Genomic DNA, 27,690 nt, shown 5'->3' on the forward strand with positions numbered 1-27,690 from the left:
AAGTTTTTAATTTTTCCTCTTATGATGCTTATTCAGATAGCTGAATCTTTGTGAACACCCATGATGATTATTATTTTTGATTGATTTTAGAGAGACAGAGAAAGGAAGGGAAAGAGAGAGGTAAGTATTCATTTGTTGTTCTATGTTACAATGTTGTATAATCATTGGTTGCTTCCCATATCTGCTCTGGCTAGGGATCAAACCCACAACCTTGGTATTTCAGAATGACTCTTAACTAACTGAGCTAACCTATGATTTTTTTTAAGACATCCATAAATATGGAATTACTAGATCAAAAGGTATATAAAATACTCTGGCTTTTGATACATATCTTTTTCTAATTTCCCCCCAATTCATACATTGTCACCAGTGGGTAGATGAGGAAAATGTGACTTCTAAGCTGGACATTATTGAACAGTATCATAGTCTGTATTTACCTGCTAGTACATCCTAGCACTGATTAAATCAAATCCTCACACTTGACGCAGTTTTCATTGTTCTCAGTATTTGGCTAATGCCTTGCCACAGGTAGGTAGGAGATGAGCAAAGAGATGACCTTGTGAGAATCTGCTTCTCCTCGGGTGCCATGGAGGCCCAGGATGCTGACAGATAAGGCAAGATCGGTGTTTTATCTTTTTGTCCTTGGTCCTAGAGAAAGGGAGGGTACTCATGAAAAAAACAGAAAGGATCTCTCATCTTTAAGAGCTTACTGTCTCGTCAGGAGAGAGCAGACACATCTCCATGTAAAGCAGACATCATGCAAAAAACAGATTCAAGTAATTCAAACTGTTATTTTCTTTTGGGGCATTGTTTTAAATATATTATCCATTTGCTTATAAACAGAGTCTGACAAAGTGTAACCAAAATAGACTAGTTGATTATTTCTCTTCCCTGTTTAAAAGTCATCTATTGGCTTTGCATCACACTTGATCTAGAAACTTTTACTTCTGGTAATAATGTGTTAATCGGGACCACTGAGGGCAGCTAGAAAAGTGGATATATGTGTGTGTATGGTTTTTTTTTGTTGTTGTTGTTTTTTGTAATTTTCTGAAGTGAGAAGCGGGGAGGCAGAGAGTCAGACTCCTGCATGCCACCAACCGGGATCCACCCAGCAGACCACCGGGGGCAATGCTCTGCCCATCTGGGGCGTTGCTCCATTGCAACTGGAGCCATTCTCCAGAGGCCACGGAGTCATCCTCAGCACTCGGGCCAATTTTGCTCCAATGGAGCCTTAGCTGCGGGAGGAGAAGAGAGAGACAGAGAGGAAGGAGAGGGGGAAGGGTGGAGAAGCAGATGGGCGCTTCTCCTGTGTGCCCTGGCTAGGAATCGAACCTGGGACTTCCACACACCAGGTTGACACTCTATCACTAAGCCAGCTGGCCAGGACTGAGGGATACATTATTTTTAATTTTCTAAATGTGTTGAAGAGCTAGCAAACAGTAAAGATAGTGCTGGACCAAAACCTAGGGTAAAGCAAGAACCCAGATGTAAGCTGAGCATTCAAAGCCTCTTTTTCTCTAAAGATACTTGCTGGTCTAGAAGAAATATCAGTGAAATCAGGCTGAGTTTTTGGTGGCCTTACAGGACAAAGGAGACAGGAATCAAACCTAGAACCTAGCCTAGGTAAGAAATCGAAGAAACCCTCCCGTTCTTTAAACTGGGACCCTCAAGAGCCACACCTTCATATTGAGGGTCAACTGGGAGTAAACTAGCCCTGGGGCAGCTCAGATTGGTGTCACCTAAGTAGTCCAGGGAATATCAGACTCCTAACTTAGACCAGATGGGTTCCATCCTAGCAGTATCCCCTGGCGCCCAGCAGAAGCGAAGGAAAATCCTTTCTAGAGGATGATGCCATTATCCTAGGACTCAGATTAACCTTTTTACAAGTGCAATGACCAGCAGCTTAAGATAATAAGTTCTACAAATATAGCAAGATACCCTGAGTAATAACCAGTAGATAGAGCAGACAACATAAAGCCCCACCAAACTTCAGATGTTGCAATTATTGGGATGTAAAACAGCTGTGGTGACTACATTTAAAGAGATGTTTTTAAAATGAGCTTGAAAATATGTGCAGGAACAGGAATCTGTAAGTATTATAGCATTTTAAAAAGAACTAAATAGAACTTCTAAAACTGAAAAATACCACTTAAGAACTCAGTGAACAGAAAAAAAAAAAACCTCAGTGAACAGAGATGAAATGATGGGGCATCTATATGACAGGATAAGCAACATGAAGGGTAGAATAAGAAGAACTAACATGCTTTTACTGAGAATCCCAGAAGGTGAGGAGAAGCAAGTTTGTGACAGAGGCATATTTGAAGAGATGATGCTGGGAAATTTTCAAACATAAAAACATTAGCCTGACCTGTGGTGGCGCAGTGGATAAAGCGTCGACCTGGAAATGCTGAGGTCGCCGGTTTGAAACCCTGGGCTTGCCTGGTCAAGGCACATATGGGAGTTGATGCTTCCAGCTCCTCCCCCTTCTCTCTCTCCTCTCTAAAATGAATAAATAAAAATAAAAAAAAATAAAAAAAACATTAGTCCACAGACTCACGAGGCCTAATGAGTCCTAAGATGATAAATGAAATCCACACATCATAGTGAAACTATGCTAAACCTTTACTAAATAAACATCATAATTCAGAAAAACAGTTCTAGAGATAAAAGGTATTAATTACTTCAAAAGAATAAAAGTCTCAACTTATCAGGAAGATATTAGAATTTTAAAAGTATATGCACCCAATAAAATGGCATCAAAGTATATAAAACAAAAATACATTAAAAAAAACTCTGAGGACAAAGACAACTTTACAATTAAGGTGTTATATGTCTACATTTCTCACAATATTTGATGTTACAAGCAGTCAAAAAAAAAACAAAAAACCAGGGCCCTGGCCGGTTGGCTCAGTGGTAGAGCGTCGGCCTGGTGTGCAGGAGTCCTGGGTTCAATTCCCGGCCAGGGCACACAGGAGAAGCGCCCATCTGCTTCTCCACCCCTCCCCCTCTCCTTCCTCTCTGTCTCTCTCTTCCCCTCCTGTAGCCCAGGCTCCATTGGAGCAAAGTTGGCCCAAGCGCTGAGGATGGCTCCATGGCCTCTGCCTCAGGTGCTAGAATGGCTCTGGATGCAACAGAGCAACGCCCCAGATGGGCAGAGCATTGCCCCCTGGTGGGCGTGCTGGGTGGATCCTGGTCGGGCGCATGCGGGAGTCTGTCTGACTGCCTCCCCGTTTCCCACTTCAGAAAAAAACAAAAAATAAACAACAAAGAAGTTAAACAAAAAACAAAACCCAGAATATTTACGATTTGGATAATTAACAAATTTTACTGATGGGCATATATAGAAGATGGTACCTAACAACTGCCATTCTTTTCAGGCACAGATGAAACATTTATAAAAATTGAGCACACACCAGACCATAGCACTAGTCTCAACAAATTCACAGGACTAAAATCACACAGTATTATGCTGTCTGACCACAGTGTAATAAGGTAATTGTGCTAGTCGGTCATAAAAGTGACTAGAAACACCCACTCTGCCCCAAATATATAGAAAATAAGCAGTACACTTCTAGGTAACCCTCCTATTCAGCCAAAGAAAGCAGAGGGAAGGACTTAGACAACAGAAATTAATGAAATTGAAAATATTCACACATCAGCAAAACCAAAAGTTGCTTCTTGGTAAAGACTAATAAGATTATAAATCCTTATAACAACTCATCAGGAAAAAGAAGACAAAGATAACCATCATCAAGAGTGAAAAAGAGGCCCTGGCCGGTTGGCTCAGCGGTAGAGCGTCGGCCTAGCGTGCGGAGGACCCGGGTTCGATTCCCGGCCAGGGCACATAGGAGAAGCACCCATTTGCTTCTCCACCCCTCCGCCGCACTTTCCTCTCTGTCTCTCTCTTCCCCTCCCGCAGCCAAGGCTCCATTGGAGCAAAGATGGCCCGTGCGCTGGGCATGGCTCTGTGGCCTCTGCCTCAGGCGCTAGAGTGGCTCTGGTCGCAATATGGCGACGCCCAGGATGGGCAGAGCATCGCCCCCTGGTGGGCAGAGCACTGCCCCTGGTGGGCGTGCCGGGTGGATCCCGGTCGGGCGCATGCGGGAGTCTGTCTGACTGTCTCTCCCTGTTTCCAGCTTCAGAAAAAAGAAAAAAAAAAAAAAAAAAGAGTGAAAAAGAAGGCCTGACGTGGTGGCGCAGTGGATAAAGCGTTGACCTGGAATGCTGAGGTCGTCGGTTCAAAACCTATACTTGTCTGGTCAAGGCACATATGGGAGTTGAGGCTTCCTGCTCCTCCCCCCCGTTCTCTCTCTCTCTCTCTCTCCTCTCTCAAATAAATAAATAAAAATTTAAAAAAGAATGAAAAAGAAGGCATGCCTGTATCCCTTACAGACATTAAAAAGAATAGACTTCTAAAGGAATGACTCCACCTTCTTACCCGGGGCCGTCTACTCCCTGCATTTTTCTCATTTTACACCACTTGCTTTCTTTTCTGCTATGCAGCCATCAAACATGCCAGGTTTGTTTCTAATGGAGAGACTTTGCACTGATTAGTCATTTTTTTCTGGGATGCAATGACGATCTTGTTGTAACCTCAGTTTTAACCATAGCGTCCTCAACAAGGCCTCTCCTGACCACCCATCTCAAGTGGACACCAGTCATTCTCCCATCACATTTCCCAATTTTAATTCCCTAATTAGCACATTGGGCTTTTCTGACTTTGATTGATTGTCTTTTCCCAGCCCCAGATAGAAAACACATGAGAGTAGGAACTTTCTCTTACTCAACACTGTGTCCCGAAATGCACACAGGAGGTGCTCAATAAATTCTTACTGATTTAAATACCATCTTCTGCGTGAGTCATGGGGAGGTGAGCTGATGGAAATAAGGAAAAACATAGAAACAGAAAAATGAAGAAAAATAGAAATATTGAAGAACCTATTGTGTATGAAAATATAAAGAAAAGGAAAACAAAATGTGTACAATGGTTTACAAGGAAGAGAGAGGGAAATAATGATATAGTTTTGCTGTTGTGGTTCAGCAGAACTCTTAGAGGGAAAAGAGCTAACTTTATTGAGCTCCTTCTATGTAGGAAGCCCAAATTGCTGATGATGTTGGGTCTTTTGAAAGGTTTTGTTCCTACTTAGAACTATAATCAGATTAGCTCCCTTGTTTTCGACCTTTTCCTGGGAAGAAAAAAGAGCGAGTTCTTTCATTCTGTAAAGGAGAGTCTATTTGCTTTCATGGAGCAATAGAATATTTGTGTAGGACTGCTGAAAATACAAGTCATTGAGAGAGAATATTAGAAAACCCATTTTGGAGGAAATCACGAGCTTCATTTTTAACAGGTTAATATTTAGAGGCTTTTGAAACATGCAAGAAGAGATGTTGAGTAGGTAAGTATTGAGGTACATCGGCTTAGAGCTCAGAGGAAAGGTCTGAGCTGAAGACCGAAGTCTTGGATGTACAGACGGTAATTGAAGTCAGGGGTGTGGATGCCCATGTCTAAAGAGGGAGAATAGAGTGTGAAGAAACAAGGCTCCTGGAATGAAACTTGAGAAACTGCAACAGTTAATGGTTAGGTGGTGGGAGACAAGCCTTTGAAGGAGATTGGGAAGGAAAGGCTGATAGCCCAGGTAAAATAGTTCCTCAAGGAGAGAGCACGGTCAGCAGTGTTGAATGTTGCTGAGATGTCAAGGAACATAAGGAATGAAAATGTTAATTAGATTTAGCCTGCCCTGTGGTAGCACAGTGAATAAAGTGTTGACCTGAAAGGCTGAGGTTGCCAGTTCAGTAACCCAGACTTGCCTGGCCAAGGCACATATGAGAAGCAACTGGTACGAGTTGATGCTTTCCTCTGCCCCCCCTTCTCTCTCTCTCTCTCCTCTCTCTAAAATCAATAAATTTTTAAAAATCTCTAAAAAGTGTTTTTTATATTTAGTGACATTATAGTCTTTGACCTCAGTGTAAATAATTTTAGCAGAGTGGGAATAGAATAAGAGTCAGTCTCAGCCTTGCATCCGTAGTACCTTTGCATAGGTAGACACTTGATATATTTTTTTCATTGATTTTACTGTGAAATATTTATGCAGAAGAATGTATAGTATGTATATGTAGAAATTAAGTAATAATTATGATGCGAGCAACGTTTACTGATCACCTAAGTTAATAGAACCTCGGAGGACACCTCCCTGGTTGCATCTACCTTCTTCGTCCATCCAGAGGTACCTTTCTGCCAACTATTGTGATAAGTATTGCCTTGCTTTTCTCTAATGTTTTACCAGATATGAGTGATTCCCTAAACAGTATACTTTTCAGTTTTGACTGGTTTTGAGTTTTGTATGAATGGACTCATACTATATCCATTCTTCCAGATCTTTCCGCTGTTTCTCAACGTGGTTTTTCAGATATGTCTGTGGTAACGCATGAGACTGTACATCATTTATTTTCACAGTTGTATTCTATTGAATTATAGCACCATTTATTTTTACATTCTGCTTTTGACGGACATTTGAGTCATTTCCAGTTTTTGCTATCACAAGCAATACCACCATGAACATGTTCATCCTTGTTGCCTTATGAACTTACGTGAGAGTTTTTCTAGGATGTATGTATGTATATGTAGGAATTGGATTGCTGGTTCATAGAATATGGGTATGCTCAACTTCTTTGTGAAGTGCCAAACTATTTTCTAAAGTGATTGTATGAATTTACACCCCATCCCTCTCTTATGAGAGTTACCATTGCTCCAGATCCTCACCAACGTTTGATATTGTCAGACTCTAAAACCGCTGCCAGTCTGATGGGTATGAAATTTTATCTTATTGTAGTTTTAATATATGAGTGTTAATAAGGTAAACATTTTTGGTATGTTTATGGGCCATAATGTATTTTGCAAAGAGAGATTTCAATTCTATTTTTCTGTTGTATCTGTTTCTTACCAATTTATAAGTATTCTTGAATAGTTTGGATGCAAATTCAAACTATTTGGGTTATGTGTGTTGAAAATATTTTTTTCAGTGTAAGGCTTGAATTTCACTTTCTTCATGATGCTTTTTAATCAACAGTTTTTAATTTTAATGTAGTCAAACTTATCAAGTGTTTCTTGTTTGAGGAAATCTCTCCCACTCTGAAGTCATGATCTGCTCCCGCATTTTCTTCTAAAATTCTTTTATTTTTGCCTTTTCCTCTTAAGTGTTTAACCTACCTAAAATTAATTCGGGGGGTAGGTATGAAGTAGGGAATCAGTTTCAGTGTTTTCCATATAGACACCTGATATTCCCGGCACCACTTAATGAAATGCCGAGCCCTCTCCTTTGATCTGATATACCCATCTGTCACCAGTGTGTGCATCTGCTGTGGGCATCTCTCTCTGGTCTCGTGCAGCGCTGTGTGCTTGTCAGTGTTTAGCAACCAGCTCTTCCCTCTCCCATACACACAAAATAGCCCTGACTTGTAGCATTTGCAGATTTGTGTGATATAGATATCTCACCATGACCACTTTCAGGCTACCAACATGAAGACACAGAATGCAAAGTTTGACAGAGATGCTAACAATTGACCTCAAGAACAGGGTTTATTCCTGTGCTAATATCAAACTTTCTTAATTCCTATAGCTTGATATGTACCTGCAGACTGGTCCAGGCTATCAACCTTACACTTACATTGCCGTTATAACCTCCACACGTGTTCTTCCTATGTTTCTGCAGCTTGTTCTATCCCACACACAGCCATTGGAACAATCTCCCTCAAAAAATTTAATCATATCAGTCACTTCTTTTTATAAACAAATCTGTAGTGACTCTGTGTTTCACTTTAAATATAGACCTTTGAAAAATAAATAGATAAATAAATATAGACCTTTGTTTGGCCTTCAAGATTCAGTACCAATTCATTTATTACCAAAACCACCCACACCATTCCTTCAACTCTTATTCCCTCACTATACTAAGAAAATAATTTAGAAAAACCCATTATTAAAAAAAATTCACATTGCCTGACCTGTGGTGGTACAGTGGATAAAGCGTCGACCTGGAATGCTGGTCTCAGGTTCAAAACCCTGGGCTTGCCCAGTCAGGGCACATACAAGAAGCAATGAGTTGATGCTTCCCATTCCTGCCCTCCTTTCTCTAAAATCTAAAAAAAATAAAAATTTACATCAACCAGCCCTCTTCCCTAACAAAATAATTGTAACTTTTACATTATAAAAGAGTTTGTATTTATACTGGAGTCCTTTAATTTTCAGATAGTTCCCCTTTTACTTATTATTTTTCAAATATAAAGGAGAATGATGTAATGATCCATTGATATATCTCCGTTCTATTAACACAAAGGGAACCATCTAAAGCACATTGTTCCAACCAGGATCTTTCCAGTTAGAAATATATATTAGAGACCTTTCTATATCAACATGTATAATTCTAACTAGTTTTTTAAAGTGATTCAGAGTGTTCTGGTGTGTGTGTGTGTGTGTGTATATGTGTGTGTGCGCTTATGTGAGTCTCATTTTCCTTATTTATGAAACGGGCAAATAAAAATACCTACCTCAGAGCTGGTGTGAAGATTAAATGAGATAACGCAAGTAAAGCACCAGAACCTGTGTGTCACATAGTAAGTGCTCAATAAATATTAACTGCTACTATTTTTATTCTGATCATTGCTGTTATTTTTATTATTCTTGCTGTGGCACTGCTAATGCATACTTGGTTTGTTTCCAGAGTTTTGCTGTGTCAAACAGTGAACATCCTAATACATGTATCTTAAATATGCTGGGGGACTATCCCTGAGGGTAAATTCCTGTAAGCAGAGTTCTTGGGTCAAATGGAATATGCTTTACAATGGTGATATCTATCGCCACTTTGCCCTCCAAAATTGATTTTCCAAGTTGCATTCCCACCAGCAGTATAAGTATTTGCCCACCTTCTACCAGCCCTGGGTATTATCAAATTTCTAAATGTTTGCCAATTGTGTAGGTACTATTTTTTATAAAATGTATTGGGGTGACGTTGGTTAATAAGACTATATAGGTTTCAAGTGTTCGTTTCTACGCTCATTCGTGTTTTGCATTGTGTGTCTACCACCCAAAGTCAAATCTTCTTTCGTCACCATATATTTGACCCCTTTAAGCTTTACCGCTCCCCCGGTCTTATCAATGTGGAAAAAACACTTGCTAAGTTAAAAGATCCATTTATGATTAAGGCACTCAATAAAATGGGGATAGAAGGAAAGTACCTCAAATAGTAAAGGCCGTATATGAGAAGCCCTCAGCTAATATCATTGCTCAATGATGAAAACTGAAAGCTGTGCCTGTAAGGTCGGGAACAGGACAGGCTGCCCGCTCCCACCACTCTTCTTCAACATAGTTCTGGAAGTCCGAGCCAGAGCAGTTAGGCAAGAGGGAGAAATAAAAGACATCCAAGTTGGGAAGGAAGAAGGAAATGTGTTCCTTTTTTTGCAGATGACATGATTCTTTATATAAAAAACTCTAAAGACTCCACCAAAAAAACGATTAGAAACAATAAACAAATACAGTAAAGTTGCAGGATATAAAATCAATTGTATAAAAATCTACTGCATTTCTATATAATAACTGAAATTTCAGGAAAAAAATGAAAACAATTCCTTTTGCAATTCCAACAAAAACAATAAAAGACCTAGGAATAAACTTACCCAAGGATGTGAAGGACCTATATACTGAAAACTACAAAGCATTTTTAAAAAGACTGAAAAAGAGGCCCTGGCCGGTTGGCTCAGTGGTAGAGCGTCAGCCTGGCGTGCAGAGGTCCCGGGTTCGATTCCTGGCCAGGGCACACAGGAGAGGCGCCCATCTGCTTCTCCACCCCTACCCCCCTCCTTCCTCTCTGTCTCTCTCTTCCCCTCCCGCAGCTAAGGCTCCATTGGAGCAAAGGCCCGGGCTCTGGGGATGGCTCTGTGGCCTCTGCCTCAGGCACTGGAGTGGCTCTGGTCGCAACTTAGCGATGCCCAGGATGGGTAGAGCATCGCCTCCTGGTGGGCAAAGCATCGCCCCTGGTGGGCGTGCCGGGTGGATCCCAGTTGGGCACATGTGGGAGTCTGTCTGACTGTCTCTCCCCGTTTCCAGCTTCAGAAAAATACAAAAAAAAAAAAAAAAAGACTGAAAAAGATACAGTGAAATGGAAAGATATTCCATATTCAGGTATTGAAAGAATCGACATACTTATAAGTATTATTTTAATTTGCATCTCTTTAAATATTAGGTTAGTCATCCTAGTCATCCTTTTATAGGTTTATCACTTGTAATTTTTTTAACAAATGATGATGAACTGCTTGTTCATATCCTTTGCCTGTTTTCCTACTAAGTTATAGTATATTTTTCCCCCTACTGATTTCTTAAGACCTTCAAGGCCTTATAAATAAAAATATTGAAACAAATTTTCAGAAATATAGGCTACTGGGAAAATTAAGTATCACTGTGAATTAGATGCATTCAGTTAATGTTATCTTATAAATATTTTAAAGTTTTCTTCCAACCCTCCCCCCCACCCCCACCTCCCCACACACTGATATTCTAAGCATTCTCACCCAATATTTTTGGGGGGTGGGTAGTGACTTCTGTTCTTTTATTCTCTCCTGTTCACTATTCCCCCCCAGTAGCACCTGTTTCTTTGCCAAATTCAATGACTGGTAGAGGGGACTTGTTATAGAAATTTCAAGAGTAGACTGAGTTACAATCCTTAGACATAAGCCACCCATTAAATAATATAAGGCTTGGGAAACAAAAGTTTTCCAGAGGCTAAGCAGACTCTTTATGTATCTTTAAAGGGAATTGTGTTTAAGTCTATTACAGCAAATAAAAAGATTGCCTATTTGTATGGCATCATTCAGGACAACTTGGAACCATGGCTCCATGGAATTTTTTCTAACTGAGGACAGCGATGCTGATAATGTGACTGTATGTTGTTTTCATGGCCCTTGTCAGTCCAGTTCCATAGTAAATTGCAGTACCTTTTGTGAGTGCCTGCTGTGAGTGCTGTTCTAGAAGTTTTACAGGCAGCCTGCCTATTCGCCAGTGTCCCTTCAAGGGTTGTCATCTCCATTTATAGGTGAGGAAATAATGACTATAGGTGGTGCAGCACCCTGTCCTAGGTCACACTGGTAGTAGATGACAGGTGGATTCCCTCCCACGCCTGACTGACCCCAAGCCACTGCACCATGCTTGGAATCATGGCTCCATGGGATGTTTTTGCTCCACTGTTCACTTTGTATGCCTGTGGTAGAACTTTCCACACTTTGCCTTGCGTTATAGTTCCTTGTATGCACTTGTCTTCCTTGCAATCTTTTTTTTTTGTATTTTTTTTTTTCTGAAGCTGGAAACGGGGAGAGACAGACAGACTCCCGCATGCGCCCGACCAGGATCCGCCCGACCGGGATCCACCCGGCACGCCCACCAGGGGCGATGCTCTGCCCACCAGGAGGCAATGCTCTGCCCCTCCGGGGCGTCGCTCTGCCGTGACCAGAGCCACTCTAGCGCCTGGGGCAGAGGCCAAGGAGCCATCCCCAGCGCCTGGGCCATCTTTGCTCCAATGGAGCCTTGGCTGCGGGAGGGGAAGAGAGAGACAGAGAGGGAGGAGGAGAGGGGATGGAGAAGCAAATGGGCGCTTCTCCTATGTGCCCTGGCCAGGAATCGAACCCGGGTCCCCCGCACGCCAGGCCGATGCTCTACCGCTGAGCCAACCAGCCAGGGCCTTCCTTGCAATCTTGTCAAAGTCCTTGAAAGCAAAAACTGTGTCTTTTCACTGATCATTCAGGCAGCGCTAAGTAAGGCTGACAAGGTGAACTGGATTTAATGACTTACTCCAAGAACATTTCATGGTTAATATTGAGTTGAATGCTGCTGAGAGATGATCCTAGGAATGTGGTGCTTCCCATGTCTGTGTGCTTTCTAGCTCTCAAAAATACCAAGTAGTCCTTGGAGCCGTTGGATTTTATATCTAGGAAACCAGGAATGCCTCAAGCCCTGGTTCAGCAGTGTCAGGACTCTGGACAGACCAGCGCCACCAGCTTCTGAATGATCAGGAGTTGTTCAGAAGTAATCATACCATACAAAGCAATCATTATCAACATGTTGGTGATTTTCATTTTCTCATTTTTGCTTTTCTTTATTTTCCAAAGTGTCTATATATTGAAACATACCTGGGTTAAACTCCACAATATTCTTAGCACAAAACATAAGTAAAAAGTTAAAATCTCAGAGAAAGGATGCTCATTCTCCATCTGAACAACTCCTCTGTTTTGGACTGACTCTAGCCAAGTGACCTAACCTTTCTAATCTCAGTTTTTGACTAGGTAAACTTCATGTCCCTTCTTTCTCTAACCATGTGAGATTTTAATGAAGGGGATGTCTTAGCTTGGGCTGCTATAACAAAATACCATAAACTTGTGGCTTATAAACAACAGAAATTATTACTCATGGTTTAGAGGCTGGAAATCTGAGATCAGGGTGCCAGCCTGGTGTGTTCTGATGAGAGTTGCAGACTGCCAACTCTTTGTTGTATCCTCACATGGTGAAGAGCAGACAGGGGAAGCCAGCTCTAATAAGGACACTGATCCCATTTCTGAGGTCTTCATTCTATGACTTCATCTAATCCTAATCACTTCTCAAAGGCCCATCACACTGGGGGGAAGAATTTCAACATAAGAATTTGAGGGAACACAAATATTCCCATAATAGGATAATGATGCATCTCAAGTATTAATTTGCATATGAATCACACAGGAATCTTGTTACAGAGCAGATTCTGATTCAACAGATCTAGGGTGGGGCCCAAGAGTCTTCATTTTCAACCTGCTCTCAGTTGATTGATCCATCTGATTTGATGGCCATGTCTCTTGAGAGGCAAGGACTGAGCTGGCCTGACTAATGGCCTGTGTCCTGTTCTAGGGACTAAGCAGCTGGGAGTTTGTAGTAATGATAACTTTAAAGCTGAGCAGCTCCCACTGGAGGACCTGATTTCTAAGATTTATTTTTTAAGTGAGAGGCAGGTAGACAGAGACAGACTCCCACATGCACTCTGACCCAGATCCACCCAGCAAGCCCTCTACCAGATGATGCTCTGCCTGTCTGGGCCACTGCTCTGTTGCTCAGCAACCAAGCTATTTTAGCACCTGAAATGAGGCCATGTAGTCATCCTCAGAGCCTGGGACAACTTTGCTGAACCATTCAAGCCATGGCTATGGGAAGGGAAAAGAGAGAGATGGGGGGGGGGAGGTTGGAAGAAGCAGATAGTTGCTTCTCCTATGTGACCTGACCCGGAATCAAACCTGGACTTTCACACGCCAGGCCGATACTCTACTGCTGAGCCAGCCGGCCAAGGCCTAAGATCCTTGTATGTTGAGGAATGCTAACATCTGTGTGCCAGACACTGTGCTAAGTGCTTTGAAACATTCTTCTCTCTTAACATTCCCTCCTACCAATGAAGTCAGTGCTGTGAGCACTCCCGTTTTACAGATTAGGTTGCCATGCTCCAGGTCACATGGCTGGTAGGAAACAGCCGGCATTCCAGCCCAGCTTATCTGATTCCAGACCCCTCATCTCACCATTGAACTGAGGAGCAGAATGGCATGCTCAGTCCCAGCCTTGGGAGAGAACGCCACAGAGATTGGTGCATCCCAAGACCTCCTCTTAATGTATGTGGGAGGGGACGCTGCTGTCCGGCAGCTCAGTGTCTCCAAGGGAACAAGTCTCAGCTTGCAAACCTATCCTCTGCCTCTGATTTCCTTGATAACTCTTACGGGGTTTCACTACAGCAACAGCAGTCAGGAGCAGGAAGACAGCTTTTTCCTTGAGCCTTCTCGCTCCCTCCACAGGAGCTCCCTGGCTGTGAACAGCACTTGGAGTGTGTCAGAGGAAGGCCAGGGACCTTAACAGGCCACATCCATTTTCATTTACCTTCTGAAAGAAGAGTAAGGAGAAAATTCAATTTTGGCTAATGCTTCCCCCAAATGACTAATTTATATGCTAATTAGCAAGATAAGAATCGATGAAACTGGTAATCAATATGATATCCAAAGCACTAGTAATGAAATTTGTTTTGAGATGCACTGCCAGTGGAAATGAAGCAATTACGCAGAATAAATGGGGCAGCTCAAGGAGTAGGGGCTCTGTACTGCACTTGCCTGCACTATTCCCCTTCTCTCCTCCCCTCGTTCTTTCCCCACCCCCTGGAAGTCAACTGTCCATTCAGATCTTTGCGGCACCACACACCAGCTTCTTTCTCTGGATGTTTAGAGACTTGCATTATCCCTGTGGGTCTGTGGTCCACCGGGGGAAATGGCACCAGGGAAAATTACAGTCTGAGATTATTGGTTTAAGGTTTTACCATTCTAGAGCATAAGTATAATTATCATACTGCCCAGAATTTCCAGAACTGTTCTAATTTCAAATATTTCGTCCCATCAGACCATTTGTCAAATGTGTACTACATAAGTCCAATGTAAAGTAGGACACAATGTGGCCACAAGATTTAGCCTAACTCTAGGAAGTTTTTTTTTTTCACCCTAGACATTTATTTCAGAATTCTTTTCTTTGTGTGCATGTGTGTATGTGTGTGTGTGTGCGTGTGTGTGTTGGGGGTAGAGACTGCAATCATCTCTGAAGATTAAGGGCATACATAACATTCATTTCACACTTTTCAACCATGATAACTGAAATTTATCTTTTATCCCAATGTCCATCCATTGCAATCACCTGGAGAACTTTTTCCCAGAATTTTATTAAGAAATTTTTTAAACATACCAAAAAGTTGAAAAATTATGTAGTAAATATTACATATATCTTAACTAGATTCTACAGTTAACATTTTACCATACTTGCTTTATCACGGGTCTGACCAACTATCCATCCCTCTATCCTTTCACCAATCCATCATTTCTTTTTTGTGCATTTCAAAGAAAGTTGCAGGCATCAGTATATTTCACCCCTAAATATATCAGCATGCATTTCATTAACTAGAGTTCACCATTTTTGTGGTAAAATTCACACACAATGAAATGCACAAAGGACACCATTCTCTAAGTTTGATAGATGCGTACACCAATGTAATACAAACCCTTATCAACAGTTAGATCATGGCCACCACCCCAGATATTCCTTCATGCCTCCTTCCAGGTCACTACCCTCCCCCACTCCCCTCTTCCAGAGGTAGCCATCACTTTGATTTTTTTTCTGCCATAGATTAACTTTTCCTATTCCTATACCTTCATATAAATGGAACCATTTAGTTGTACCCTGTGTAAGATTTTTTCATCCAACATAGCATTTTTGAGACTGATCCATGTTGTTGCATATATCAATAATTTGTTCCTTTTTATTGCTGAGTAACATTTCATAGTATAAATATACCATCTTTTTTTAGCAACTATAAATAAAGCTGCTAGGAACATGTCTGTACAAGATCTTTTATGGACCTATGTTTTCATTTTACTTGAAGAAATTCCTAGGAATGGAATTTCTGACTTAAAGGGCAGGTATATGTTTAGCTTTATAAAAAGCTTCCAGGTCATATTCCAAAGTTGTTGTGTTCTTCCTGGGAAGCTTTTAAAAAACACTGCCTCCCAGTTTGCCCCCAGAAGTTTCCAGTTAATTGATCTGGAGTAGGACTCAGGAATGAATATTTCTGTCATGTTCATCTGGCGTCTCTAATGTGCAAGCAGAGGTAAGAGTCACTCAAGGTTTAACATTTAACTCCAGATGAAAAACCTTTGGACACCAATAATAAATGCAAAAGGTTAAATTTATTTATTTATTTATTTACTGCAAAAGTGACTTTCTGTTGCTATACCCCCTCCCCTTTTTTTTATATAACTACTCTAAGGACTTGGCCAAGGTCAGGATGATCTGGACCTCCCAGCAGACTTTAGAGTAAGAAGACCTGCTATTTAATCCCAGCTTTGCCACTTTATAACTGCGTAACCTGAGCAAGTTACTCACCAGTTTCTTTTCTGTAAAATGGAGTTTATACTATGTATTCCAAGGTTATGAGGATGAAAGTACCTAACTCAAAGAATTTTCTGAATTGACTCTAGGACCAGGGTGAGCATAGAGTTATCCAGCCCTTTAGATGAACGGGACTCCTTAACTCCGCCTTTCTGAACAAAGACTGATTGACAGTTGCTCTGGATGGTGAGGCTGTGAATGTCAGAGGTTGACAAGCTCTCACCCCTTCCTATAATGATTGAGACTATAATTATCTCTTGTCTTACAAATATATAAAAACTGTAAATCAATAGGATAGGGTTCTATTTACTGCCCCAGTGTAACCAAGAACACACCTTTGCAAACTGCTGGCTAGAGCGGGTATTACGGGAACATTGAGGAGCTATCCAGCAGCTGAGGCTCCAGTTTTTTCTGCCTCCATGCTGGATCACTCAGTAAGGAGTCAACAAGACAAACTACTGAAATCTAATCCTACCCTCTGAAGCCTGGCCACACCCCCAGAGGAGACAGACCTGGACCCTCTGTCCTTTGAGACCACCTTTTGTGGCACCAGTCCAGATCCAGTGCACTGCATCTGAACCTTACAGGAAGTCGGTATGTGTGGCTCCTGACAGCATTTTACATCAAGTGCTTAGAACTTATTGGGAAAACAACAATGTCTCTCTAAGGGGTCTTATGAGTGTGGCTTCTCTCATTGTTCAACCATTTGAATGAGGATTTGCCAGTGGGCACCAGGAAGAACGCAGTTGTAAACAATGGGTTTCCCCATATGAGACAGACCAGCATGGGCGTAGATGAGGCTTTTAAATCAGGTGGGAAGTGCCAGGTGTTAGCTTCTTTCTGAACAGAATGGCTATGGAGAATTCTCCTCATGTCCTCCACAGACAACTCCTGAGAATGCAGCAGTCTTTGCCTTCCTGGAAAGGTAGGGTTTCCAGAGAATCAGAGGTTGCTCTGGGTTTGTTATCAGTACAGAGATCCAGGGTGAAGAATGGCTGTTAATGAGCCTCTTTTCAACTTTGTGGCCTCCCTAAGTGTCTGTCTGTGGAACCGTCATGCTTTTGTTAAGGGGTGCTGGGGAGAGAGAGTGAGGGAAAGAGATCAGATGGCCTGTTATCTGAGGCACGTGCCTGGCTTCAGTAGTCCCCTTTTGGGTTGGTTTTATTCTGTAATGTGTCCCCTGAGAAGACAGACTAAGCAGCCTGGGTTACCCTGCCATTTCTCCAAACTATTTGCATGAAATACTGCAGGCAAAAAGCCCAGTCCCTGATTGGCTGTTGCTAGGTAACAACATAATCATCAGGAAATTAGGCTGTCCTTTTTTTTTTCCAACCCAGAGTATGTATGTGATTACAGCGTTGTGAAGGAAGAGAGAGGGAGTGGAACAAAGAGAGATAAATGGGATGGTCTTGAAGGCGGGGACACCGCAGCCACAAACCTGCATCCCACGGTAGGACAATCTGCTTTGGGTTGGGCTCTTTACTCAGTCAAGCCAATATTGGTACATTTTTTTCCTTTTTATAAGAATGACAAAGCTAACAGTTCCTACAGACAGCAGGAACAGAGGCTATGGCAGCAACTTTGACATTTGAAGTGATTTTTGGAAGCAGAAAGTAGTGCTTAATATATGAGAATGACTCCCAGTGAGGCTGCAGAAATGATTGTCTGAAGGACATTAATAGGCAGATGAGAATCCATTAGCGTGGCTGCCGAGTGCCTGAGATGAGCCAAAACGTGAGAACGTGCGTGTGAGTGAGGCGTGTGGCAGAGAAAACAAGTGTGCTTTAAATGGGGAAGGAAGCCCCACAAACGGAAGTTTAGAATTGTATCTGTTAAACTCTGCCCATGTTTAGGCATGTGGTCCTACTGTTATTCAACCAGACAGTCCTGAACTGCCTTTCTGGTTAGTCTTGGCAGATGAATGAAGAGTGAGAATAATATGAGAAAGCGTGTGTCTGTGTGTGTGCGCACACATGCCCGTGCGCCCGCGCATGCATGCATACACACTGAAGCACCTAGTTCATTTTCAAGATTGTATGTAGTGCCCCGACAAGTGTACAGCTACACCTGGGCACTTTTACTTGCTAATTAATATCCACGAGACCAGGAGCACTTTCTCTTCCCTTCCTGCAAGACCCAGATGGCTTTCCCACCTCTAACCTCCTTTATCTTGTCTTCCTTTTGAGTTCCCTAGCCATGACCCTGCCCTTACACTAGACCCTCAGTTACTATACTGCATACTTCATTGGCTTGCTACAGCCACCGGCAAGCTAATTGCCTTTTGCCATTCATTGTCTGCCAGATTAATGACTCCTCCTGTGTCTGGTTGACTATAGCCTCCTCTGAGATTCCTCTGTGTACTCTCTCCCTTCTACTCCCTCCTCCAGTCAGCCTCTCTGAGCTCCACATCTGAGTTTTTAGAAGACATTTCATTCAAATGCTAAAATAGTAACTCTGTCTCCCCACCACCATCAAAGGACATAGTCTCCGGCATAATGTAGAGGGGACCATTTTGTAGCAGTGGTAAAAATACACACCTCCTAGGAGCAAGGCATATGAATTAATTTATGAGAATGACTCCAAGTGAGGATGAATAAATGAATGTGTCCGGAGGCATCAGGAGGAAGACAGAATGTGTGCCAGTAGCCAAGACCGAGAAGGGGATATCCTCCTAACCATACAGCCCCCCACAATGACCTGCTGCCTCCAGTGGGTGAACCTAACAAGCTCTTGCCCTGGAGGAGAAAGTCACCACCGATTTTCAGGGGCTCAAAGCCCCTTTCTGAGTGAGTACACTAAATGGAACGAGCCTGGTACTCTGCAAAGCATCCACGCCCTGTGTACGGATACAACAGAAATTCTTCAAGATGGGTTCTCAGAATGTGGCCCTGGACCAGCAGCATCAGAAAGCTGGGGGTGGAGCCCAGCAATCTGTTTTGCCAAACCCTGCAGGTGATTCTCCTGTATGCTAACATTGAGAACCGCTATAGACCTGAAAAATTGTATCTGTCATAAGTTCCCAGGTGATACCACTTTGAAAACCTCTGCTCTAAGAACAGAAAATGGGAAACAATGTATAAATGTGCTCCTCCCACCTAGAATATCCCCATTTCCAAAGTCCCAATCAAACCCATCTTTAAAAACACACCCAAATGAAACTTCTGGCTGATTCAACTGAAGGTTATCACTTTACACCTTATTACATTTTCAGGGGTCAGTGAACTAGGGTCCACAGGCCAAATCTAGCCCACAACCTGTTTATGTCAAGTCCTGGAACTGATGGCTTTTACATTTCTAAATGTTTGGGAGAGGATGGGAATCAAATAGGTATATGCAGCAGAGACCAGATGTAGTCGGCAAAGCCTGAATGTTTTACTTTACCAAAAATGTTTGCCTACTCCTATTATATTTTCTTTCTTATTTCTCCTCTTAAACTGTTAACTCCTTAAGAACAGAGTTAATATATGAATCATTCTTGTATCCCATTCAGTGCCAAGCACATAATAATTGTTCAATAAATATGTAAAGGATGGATGGATGGACAGAGATGGACAGACACATGGATGGGTGGATGAATGGTGGCTGGATGAGTTATTTGGGTAAACCAGTGTTCTGCGGGTCTAAAAGAGATCAACTTTTCTACTTAGCCACTTTGTAGCTGCCCCATCGAGGAAATACGAACTATAGTTTCCTCCACCTTGAATAGATAACGGGAATCAGAAAATTCATACTAATGGAATTTACTCTTTTCGTTAGTAACTAGAATGATAAAGACATTGGGAGCCATGCTACCGCTTAAAAAACAAGATTATTATTTAGAACGTTTAACTGTGTTAGTTTAAAAATAAGCCAAAAGCCTAAAATCTCAGTTGGATTTCTGGCATCCAGTAAAAGATTTTCACAAAAGTATTTATGGCTGATGTTAGAGACCCTGGAGGCACCAGGGCCCGAGTCTCACCGGCCACGTGGGTGTGCTCAGCCTTTGCTCAGATGCCTCCACTGACATGAAGCTGGCTTCACAGAGCAGCCCACTCCACTTTTTTAACAGTTCTTATTGTTAGTAAGACATCTTTTCAGTTGAAATCTATCTCTTCACAATTTCCACTTTGTATTCCCACTTCTGCCTGTTCTACCATTAGCTATTTTTATAAATAAGAGAAAACAAGTAGGGCAAAGTTATTCTTGACTGGAAGGAGTGGAAGATTAAGGGGGGCCGATCCCATTTAGATAGTTCCCCCTGCAAACAGTAACAGAATGGGTTACAAATGCAGTACAAGAAGTTAAAAAACCAAGAGGTATGCTTAGAGGGGAAAAGCAAACGTAGGGGTATAGAACATAGCATTCCCAATACAATAGGAAGCAAAAGGCTGGTGGTCACAGCAAATCAGAGGCTGACCACAGACATGCAGTATGTTTCTGCTGGAGAGGAATGTTAATAGCAATTAGAGGCCATTGTTTGGGACAAATGAGGGAAAGAAGGCCCCAGAGCTGGGCCTAGGGGACTCCGGAATTGCTTTGTGATTCCCAAGCTCTGAAACAGCTGCCTTGACAAGTTGCTAGGGCAGAAGCAGAGCAAGAGAAAGCCTCTTAGGAATGGCTGAGTCCTCTAAATGGTGGGCTGGCCACAGCAGTTAGGGCCCAAGGAGGGAACTGCCCCGGGGAAGGTGGGAGGAGGAGGTGGGGAAAGGAAACCGAACTCTCGAGCTCTGTGCCTGTTCGCAATGTCATGTAGTCTTCATCCAAATACCTTGAGAACTGACCACTCAATCATTGCATGGAAAATAGCTCTGGGAAGAATGTTTACTGATCTCTTCCTTTCTGGATTTCTAAAGCACTTTTACTGCACACACAGTAGCATTAAATGGGGAGTTTAATCTAGCAATGCAGTCGCCGACTAGCTTCCCGTCTCTTGCTTTCCCCCTTGCTTCCCAGCACACGTAAGTATAGGAGTGCACATGTGTGGACACCCTCCCCCACACACAGAAAGAAATCATTCTGGTTATGACTTCTTTCAATTATAGCTATAGGTGGGGTTTTTCTTTTCTCAGGAAGAAAAGTCTTAAGATTAAAGGGGCTTTTTTTTTTTTTTAACTCAGTTGAAAAGCTTATAATCAAGCCTGGACTAAGAGTATGTTCAATATTGTAAAGGATTAAAAGCCTAAATTTTTGTGTCTTCCTTTCTCCACAGTCAAGGCACTCCTATATTACCACTGGGGCATGAGTCCTAGATTCAGACTCTTTCGGTTTATGGCACTTCATAGCTTTATGACCTTGGGCAGGTTACCACTCAGAGCCCATTTTCTTATCAGTTATTACTACTCCAAAACAATGCTAGAAGAATTAATCAGGCAAAGGGAAGTTGATCATTATTAAATGCCTATTGTGTGCTGCACACTGTGCTAGGTGTCTTGCTTGCATTTTATTATTTTTTCAATAACTTAAAAATCTATAGCATTGTTCTCTCTTCGGCAGCACATATACTAAAATTGGAATGATATAGAGAAGATTAGCATGGCCCCTGTGTGAGAATGACACGCAAAAATCTATAGCATTAACACTACTTACAGATGAGGAAGCAGGTGCACAGAGGTTAAGTAACCTGCCTAAGATCTCCCAACTGTGGTGCAGGCAGGAATCAAAACAGCTTTCTCTGAATACAAAGTCCTCCTCTTTCTTTTAAATTACACCGCCTCCCTGTGCTTATGCCCAGCACTTAGTGGGCACTCAGGAAAGGTAGGTGTCCTTCATCCCTTCTTTCCAAAGGACTCCGGAGCAGTTGCTTTTGCCTTGTATAACGCTGTTCCATGAAATAGTTTTAAATGGCCTGACCAGGCAGTGACTCAGTGGATAGAGCATTGGACTGGGATGTGGAGGACCCAGGTTCGAGACCCCGAGGTTGCCAGCTTGAGCGTGGGCTCATCTGGTTTGAGCAAAAGCTCACCAGCTTGAGCCCAGGGTCGCTGGCTTGAGCAAGGGGTTACCCGGTCTGCTAAAGGCCCACAGTCAAGGCACATATGAAAAAGCAATCAATGAACAACTAAGGTGTTGCAACGCGCAACGAAAAACTAATGATTGATGCTTTTCATCTCTCTGTTCCTGTCTGTCTGTCCCTGTCTACCCTCTCTCTGACTCTTTCTCTCTGTCCCTGTAAAAAAAAAAAAAAGTTTAAAATGATTTTATAAACCCTGCTGACAGTACTGATCTTGTATGTTGATAAGATATGTGCAAATATTAGGAGTTAATACCCAAAATTTATAAAGAACTCGTACTACTCAACATCAGAACACAATCAACTTAAAAATGGCAGAGAACCTAAATAGACACTTCTCCGAAGAGGACATGCAGATGGCCGATAGACATATGAAAAGATGCTCATTGTCACTAATTGTCAGAGAAATGCAAATTAAAATCACAATGAGATATCACTTCACACCTGTCAGAATAACAATCATCAATACATCCGCAAATGGCAAGTGTTGGAGGATGTGGAGAAAAGGGAACCTTAATGCACTGTTGGTGGGAATGCAGATTAGTACAGCTACTATGGAAAACAGTATGGAGGTTTCTCAAAAAATTTAAAATAGAACTGCCTATGACCTAGCATTCCACTTTTGGGGATTCCAAAGAAACCCAAAATACTACTTTGAAAGAATATATGCACCCCTATGTTCATTGCATCATCATTTACAGTAGCCCAGATATGGAAGCAACCCAAGTGCCCATCAGTAGAGAAGTGGATAAAAAAGTTGTGGTACTTATACTCAGTAGCATACTACTCGGCCGTAACAAAGAATGAAATCTTATTTGCAACAGCATGGATGGACCTTGAGGGTATTATGCTCAGTGAAATAAGTCAGTCAGAGGAAGACAAATACCATATAATTTCACTTATATGTGGAATCTAAAGAACAAAATATATGAACACACAAAATTGAAACAGACTCACAAAGAGAGCAGACTGGTGGTCACCGGAGGGGTGGGAGGCCTGGAGGACTAGGTGAAAGAGGTGAAGGGAGTAAGAGGTACAAACTGATAGTTACAAAATAGTCCCTGGGATGTAAAGTACAGCATAGGGAATGTAGTCAATAATAATGTGAATATGTGTATGGTTGCCAGGTGGGTACTATAAATATCAGGGGGAACACTTTGTAAAGTATATAATTGTCTAACCACTATACTGTACACTGGAAACCAATACAAAATAATATTGAAACAAAAGATAGGAAAATACTCATAAACTGGAAAGGCTTACAAATATTAGACATGTCCCAGTAAATACTCTAAGCGCGTGAATACAAAGCTGGAAGAGTAGTGGTTGACAGGTTTGCAATAGACTGACCCCCTGCCTGAGATCACTCTTGTGGGAAAGTCTACCAGACAGAGGGCAATGGGAGCCAAGTGAACGTCGTGAGAACTCACCAGCCCCGAGAGGCCTGGACCAGAGTGAGCACTACTTGATTCTGCCTCTTGTACTAGGACTTGCAGCCCTGGTTTCAGATCCTATGCCTGCCCTTTGCTAGCTCTGTGAACTCAGATGAGTTCTTGGACCTCTCTGAACCTCTTTTCTTGTGGGGAAAAAATAAAGAAATAACTCCTGGGCCCTGGCTGGTTGACTCAGGGATAGAGCATCAGCCTGGCATGTGGATGTCCTGGGTTCAATTTCCTGTTAGGACACATAGGAGAAGCAACCATCTGCTTCTCTACTCCTCCCCCTTCTCTCTCTCTCTCTCATTCTCCTCCACTCCTCCCACACAGCTATGGCTAAATGGTTTGAACAAGTTGGCCCTGGGCACTGAGGATGGCTCCATGGCCTCGCTTCAGATGTTAAAATATATAGCTCGGAGGCCCTGGCCGGTTGGCTCAGCGGTAGAGCGTCGGCCTAGCGTGCGGAGGACCCGGGTTCGATTCCCAGCCAGGGCACATAGGAGAAGCGCCCATTTGCTTCTCCACCCCTCCGCCGCGCCTTCCTCTCTGTCTCTCTCTTCCCCTCCTACAGCCAAGGCTCCACTGGAGCAAAGATGGCCCGGGCGCTGGGGATGGCTCTGTGGCCTCTGCCCCAGGCGCTAGAGTGGCTCTGGTCGCAACATGGCGACGCCCAGGAGGGTCGCAACATGGCGACGCCCAGGATGGGCAGAGCATCGCCCCCTGGTGGGCAGAGCGTCGCCCCCTGGTGGGCGTGCTGGGTGGATCCTGGTCAGGGCGCATGTGGGAGTCTGTCTCTCTGCCTCCCCTGCTCTTACCCTCTCACTTAATTTAGAAAAAAAGAAAGAATTAATTCCTGTATCACAGGTTTTGAGGAATAAATGAGACTGTGTATATGACGCACCCTTTGTCCCTGAGCAAATACCCAATAAGTGGCAAGAATTATCATTTGCCAGCACCAGGCCTTTTAATGGCTAAAAGACCGCTTACATACAGAACAGAAGTCTTCAGGACAGGAGCCTTCTATCTTAGGTCATCTGTCTCTTTCTACTATATCCAAGTCTGTAAAGCCCCATTCCCTAATCACCTCGCAGGGGATGGAAAGGGAGACTGTAAGGGAGGAAAGCCGCCCTCTTGGAATAAGGTCTGGGGGGAGAATGCTCAGGTGGGAGCAGGAAAAGAGGACACCCAGGATAGCCCTGCTTCTCCAGGGCACTCTCGGCTGGTGTCCATAAAAATGAGCAGACCCCTTAACTCATGTGCTACAAAGAGTTAAGTGGTACCTACAGAGCCCCTGGCAGGTCTAGAATATATCCCAGTTTGAAGGAGTAGAACAAGAAGAAAAAAGAAGGCTGGTGAAGAACTTATACATTGCCATGCCCTTGAACAATGATTGTGAATCCTGGCTGTTTCCTATGGGCCCTGCCCTGGCTCAGTTATGCTTGTCAGGAAGTAGATGTGGCAGAAGGACTAGCCTACCATGGTGCATATAACTCAACATCAGGCCAGTGCAACGCTGAGATGGAGTGGCAGCAATGATGCGCTCTGGAAATGGTAAGGGCGCACACGTGTGTCTGTACACACATGTGCATAGTCATGCTTTGTGGAGAGACTTAGTATGGAGAGACTTTTTTATTGAGGTATAATATAAACCATTATATTAGTTTCAGCTATACAACATAATGACTCATTATTTGTATATATTCCAAAATGATTACCACAATAAGTAGGTAACAACCATCACCAGACATAGTTACAGAATTTTTTTTCCAGTGGTGAGAAATTTTAAGATCTAAACTCTTGTCAGCTTTCAAATATGCAATAAAGTATTGTTAACTATATTCACCATACATCCCCAGGACTTATTTATCTCATAACTCGAAGTGTGTACCTTTAGAGAGATTTTTTTGTTTGTTTACAGAGACAGAGAGAGAGAGGGATAGATAGGGACAGACAGAAATGGAGAGATATGAGAAGCATCAATCATTAGTTTTTCATTGTGACACCTTAGTTCAGAGGTCGGGAACCTATGGCTCATGAGCCAGATGTGGCTCTTTTGATGGCTGCATCTGGCTCGCAGACAAATCTTTAATAAAAAAAAATAACTTTAAAAATATAAAACATTCTCATGTATTACAATCCATTCACTTCCTACCGCTCATGTTCATGGTTGCGGGTGGCTGGAGCCAATCACAGCTGTCCTCCAGGACAACACCAAATTTTTATTGGATAATGCGTAACGAACACGGGTTGTTGTATGGCTCTCACGGAATTATATTTTAAAATATATGGCATTCATGGCTCTCTCAGCCAAAAAGGTTCCTGACCCCTGCCTTAGTTGTTCATTGATTGCTTTCTCACATGTGCCTTGACCACGGGCCTTCAGCAGACCAAGTAACCCCTTGCTCAAGCCAGCGACCTTGGGTCTAAGCTGGTGAGCTTTGTTCAAACCAGATGAGCCCATGCTCAAGCTGGCAACCTCAGGGTCTCCAACCTGGGTCCTCCACATCCCAGTCCAACACTCTATCCATTGCGTCACCGCCTGGTCAGACTAGAGAGATTTTTATATAGGTCTTTCTTATAGCCTTGCCTATGGAAAGCACTGTGTACAAATCCCAGGAATACATAGTTTTACTAAAAATAAACAAGGAAGAATTGACTGAAACCATAGTATGAAGAATTTACTGTCACTTAAAAAAATTTTTTTTTCTAACTTTGAGTTTATTGATGGGAATAAAGGTACCTTTTTCCTCTGGAAATTAGTTCTTCTTCTACCCTACCCCAACCTACTCTCTTTTCCAGTCTGTGCGACAGACTTGGTGGCTTAGGAAATATTCTGGAGGACTGGAAGTCCAAATTCAAGGTGTCAGCAGGGCCATCCTCCCCAGAAATCCTTCCGTGTCTCTTCCTAGCTTCTGGCACCAGGAGTTCCTTGGCTTGTGAAGACCTAACTCCAGTCCCTGCCCCTATCTCCACATGGCTGTCTTCTCCTTGTGTATGTCTGTCTCTTCGCATGACATTCTTTAATAAGGATTTCAGTCATATTGGATTAGGGGCCCACCCTACTCCAATAAGACCTCATCTTAACTAATTACATCTGCAATGACCCTATATCCAAATGAGGTCACATTCTGAGGGACTGGGGGCTAGGACTTTTAACATCGTTTTGAGGGAACACAGTTTAGTCCATAACAGGCAGTAGTTGAAGTGGAAGAAAAAGGATGTGGATATAGTGACTGTGTGATGACTAGCTGGAAAATTAAAGCAATGGATGTCTTAAAGTTAGGCACTAACTTAACCTGATTGGATCTGAGTTTGTGTATGGGTTTGTCTTCTGGGAAACCAGTAGAATAGCATCCCTCTTGAAGCCCTGAAGTAAAAGTTCTTTGTAAAGCATCTTTAATAATGTCGATGATGCCCTGGCCGGTTGGCTCAGCGGTGGAGCATCGGCCTGGCGTGCAGGAGTCCCAGGTTTGATTCCCGGCCAGGGCACACAGGAGAGGTGCGCATCTGCTTCTCCACCCCTCCCCCTCTCCTTCCTCTCTGTCTCTCTCTTCCCCTCCCGCAGCCAAGGCTCCATTGGAGCAAAGATGGCCTGGGCGCTGAGGATGGCTCTGTGGCCTCTGCCTCAGGCACTAGAATGGCTCTGGATGCAACAGAGGGGCGGAGCGTCGCCCCCTAGTGGGCATGCCGGGTGGATCCCGGTCGGGCGCATGCGAGAATCTGTCTCACTGCCTCCCCGTTTCCAGCTTCGGAAAAATGAAAAAAAAAAAATAATAATGTCGATGATGATAATGATAACAGTTAACATTTATTAAGTGTTTACCAAGAGCCAGGCACAGTTTTTGACTGCTTTGTATACATTAACTCATCTAATTTGACAACCCTCCAAGATGGTGTTATTTTCCCAGTTTTACAGTTAAGACTGAAGCCTGGAGATTTTGTAACTTGCTCAGGGTCACAAAAGTAGGAAGCAGAAGTCTGAAACCAGGCAGCTCGAGTCTAGAGCATACGTTCTTAATTACTGTCTAGAACAGAGGTAGTCAACCTTTTTATACCTACCCCCCACTTTTGTATCTCTGTCAGTAGTAAAATTTTCTAACTGCCCACTGGTTCCACAGTAATGGTGATTTATAAAGTAGGGAAGTAACTTTACTTTATAAAATTTATAAAGCAGAGTTACAGCAAGTTAAAGCATATAATAATAATTACTTACCAAGTACTTTATGTAGGATTTTCACTGTTTGGCAGAATAAATCTTTATCAAACAACTTACTATAGTTAAATCTGTCTTT

At 42.7% G+C, this 27,690-nt stretch overlaps 1 protein-coding gene and 1 non-coding gene across 5 annotated transcripts in view; both read left to right on the forward strand.

Moving 5' to 3' along the window:
* Window positions 1-27,690, forward strand: part of PHC2 (polyhomeotic homolog 2) — a 116,762-nt gene that overhangs the window by 25,648 nt on the left and 63,424 nt on the right. The gene's annotated exons all lie outside the window — the stretch shown is intronic.
* Window positions 21,430-21,537, forward strand: LOC136332703 (U6 spliceosomal RNA). The gene has a single exon (XR_010730865.1). It is a non-coding gene; the product is annotated as a U6 spliceosomal RNA (small nuclear RNA).

This window comes from Saccopteryx bilineata, chromosome 3 (assembly GCF_036850765.1).
Source record: "Saccopteryx bilineata isolate mSacBil1 chromosome 3, mSacBil1_pri_phased_curated, whole genome shotgun sequence".
Classification (NCBI taxonomy): Eukaryota; Metazoa; Chordata; class Mammalia; order Chiroptera; family Emballonuridae; genus Saccopteryx; species Saccopteryx bilineata.